This window comes from Plectropomus leopardus, unplaced genomic scaffold (genome assembly GCF_008729295.1).
Source record: "Plectropomus leopardus isolate mb unplaced genomic scaffold, YSFRI_Pleo_2.0 unplaced_scaffold24712, whole genome shotgun sequence".
Taxonomy (NCBI): Eukaryota; Metazoa; Chordata; class Actinopteri; order Perciformes; family Serranidae; genus Plectropomus; species Plectropomus leopardus.
In genome coordinates this window covers 1-3,026 of record NW_024626838.1, presented here as the reverse complement: position 1 = coordinate 3,026, position 3,026 = coordinate 1, and the positions used below count along the sequence as shown (strand labels likewise).

Sequence of the window (3,026 nt, the reverse complement as noted above, 5' to 3'; positions counted from 1 at the left end):
TCATTTAAATCAACCAAAAATTTTAAATAAAAAAAAAACAACAAAAACCCCCACAATTTTTTAATTAAAAAGACAAAATTTCACAAAAAATATCTCCAAAAAAATAAAGTTAATAACAATCCCAGTAAGGGATTTTTTTTGGAAGTTTTTAAAAATCCCCAAAAACATTACAGATGTTCAGAGGTCAAAGGTCAGCTTACCTGCCAGCCGTCCTGGGGGCTGTTGGGGGAGGCGGGGCTTATCATCCCGGAGGAGGAGATAGATGAGGAGGGGGTGTGGTCAGGAGGAGGTGACGAGGGGAGGGCGGGGCCAGGGACGGAGATCTGAGGGATGGTCGGTTTCCTTAGTGACGACACGTTAGCGTAGACTGGCGAGGTCGGGTCGAGCGAACCGCGCTCCTACAGAGAGAGAGAGATTAAAGGGACAGTACGCCAAAAAAAACCAGAAAGAGACACAGAGGAGAGAATGATGGATGGATGGATGGATGGATGTTTCATTTGTTCCATATGGAGGTTCAGAGTCCCTGGAATCCTTGAAGAGATTTCCAGGCTCCTTGAAAAAGCTGAGCAACACCAGCAGCTTTATTGCAGTAAAGCTGCTCGTGTTGCTGATTCTCCAGGAGCCTGAAAAAAAACCTCATCCTTAATTTAATTCATTAAACAAAAACAAAGTCACAGAAATACGTCACTTTTTATCCCTCAGTGATCGATCGATTGATCGATCAGTTAATCAGTTGATCAATTCATCAGCTGATCAGTTGATGTCTCTGCTCTCTCCTGATGACGTTTGGAGAATTCGAATGTTTTGCTCTGAACATCTTTCCGGATGTTTCCTCATTAACAGAGTGTGTCTGTGGGGGGAGGACAGGAAGTACCCCTCCCAGGCTTTATAAACATACACACAAACACACACACACACACACACACACACACACACACGCAGTAACATACACATACACACACACATTAATATTTGGTTAATATTAGGTTAAGATTTGGTTTATATCAGGTTAACATTGGGTTTATATTTGGTTAACTTTTGGTTGATATTTGGTTTATATTTGGTTGATATTTGGTTGATATTTGGTTTATAATAGGTTTATATTTGGTTAACTTTTGGTTGATATTTGGTTGATATTTGGTTTATTGTGACTCTGTCAGCCGAGTCGCTGAGTTGATCTAAAGTTTGAATCTGCTGTTAATTGCTTAGATCGTTACTACAAACTGCGTATATGTTGGTACTGATACTGCAGTACAGTTACTTCACTCTGACTGAAGAAACTATACAGAGGTCAAAGGTCACATCAACGTACTGTTGGGTGACTGCAGGTCAGATCAATCACTTTATAATAATTTTTAATAATAATACCAGTAATCCCAGTTCAAAGCCAGTCTGTGGAGTCAAACTCTGAGTCAGTTTGGATCCAAAGGAAGCTGCAGCTCAAACAGTTCAACTTACCCATAATGCCTCTCTCTGTTAGTGTCTGTACTTTTAAATTCTTCATCATCAGAGACTCCTTCATGGACTCCTTCACTGACTCTTTCATGGACTCCTTCATGGACTCCGGTAGAAACTGCTCTCTCAGTCCATCGGCTGAAGCTGCTGCAGCTATTCTGCAGCTCCACTCTGCAGCCTGAAGCCCCGCCCCTCCGTCTGTAGCCCCGCCTCTGTCTGTTGGTGGGCGGTCACCATGTTTTTTTTGGAGTCAGCTGTTTTGAATCAGTCTTATCAGGGCTTTGCTACTAATCCTCCAAGTCACTTTACAGCCTCCTCAAGGGCTCCTGGAACATTTTCAAGGTCCTTTAGAACTTCCTCAACCTCCTCAAGAACTCTTAGAACCTTGTTATGGAAGCATAGGAACCTCTTCAAGGACTCCTGGAAACTATTAAAGGACTTTTTGGAGCTCTTCATGGGAGTATCGAATTTCTCCTAGTAGCTTTTCAAGAAACTTTAAAACTTTCTCATCCTCCTCAAGGACTCATTAAATCTCTTTAAGGAAGCACAAAACTTTCTCACAGACTTAAAGAACCTTTTCAAGGACTCCTGGAGCCTCCTCAAGGACTCATTGAATCTTTTTATGGAAGCATAGAAAATTCCTCACAGTCCCACAGAATCTGTTCAAGGATCGTGAACGTCCTCAAAGACTCTTTCTAATGTCCTTATGGACGCATAGCAATGAAACCTCCTCAAGAACTCCTTGAATGTCTTTATGGAAGCACAGAGTTTCCCTGAGGACTTACAGAACCTTTACAAGGACTCTTAGAACCTCCTCAAGGACTCCTGGGACCTCTTTATGAAGGCATAGAACCACTTCAAGGATGCCTGGAAGCAGCTCTTGGACTCCTTGAATATCTTTATGGAAGCATAGACCTTTCTTAGAGGCTCACATGACCTAAGCAACAAAGGACAAAGGACTCCTGGAAACTCCTTACGGGCTATTAGAACCTCTTTATGGAAGCATAGAACCTCCTCAAGGATGCTTGGAACTTCCTGGAGGAGTCATTGAATCTCTTTATGGAAAAATAGAACTTCCTCTGAGACTTGCAGAATCTTTTCAAGGACTCCTGGTACGTCCTTAAAGACTCTTTTAATCCCTTTATGAAGACATAGAACTTTCTCACAGACTCAAACAGCCTTTTCAAGTACTCCTGAAACCTCTTTATTATAGTGCAGAACCTCCTCAAGGATGCCTGGAATCTTCTCAAGTACTCCTTGTCTCTCTTAATGGAGGCATAGAACTTCCTCAGGATTGCCTGGAACCTCCTCAAGGAGTCATTGAATTTCTTAATGGATGAATAGAACTTCCTCTCAGACTCACAGGACCTTTTCAAGGACTATTTGAGTATTGTTTGTTTCCAGGCTGTTTAAATGATTCACTGGTGTCTCGTGTCCAAACAGCCCGATCGTCCAGTGATGGCACACAGACAGCAGCAGCATAATCACCAGGTGACTCCTCTCTGCTGCTCTGCTGCTACAACAACAACAAAGCAATGACAACAACGACAACATATAAATATATATATATA

At 42.1% G+C, this 3,026-nt stretch overlaps 1 long non-coding RNA gene across 1 annotated transcript; it reads right to left on the bottom strand.

Moving 5' to 3' along the window:
* Positions 1–159: 159 nt before the first annotated feature.
* Positions 160–2,039, bottom strand: LOC121966471. Its single transcript, XR_006107587.1, has 2 exons — positions 1,459–2,039; positions 160–398 (listed from the first exon to the last, which is right to left on the bottom strand). It is a non-coding gene; the product is annotated as an uncharacterized LOC121966471 (long non-coding RNA).
* Between the last annotated feature and the right edge of the window lie 987 nt (positions 2,040–3,026).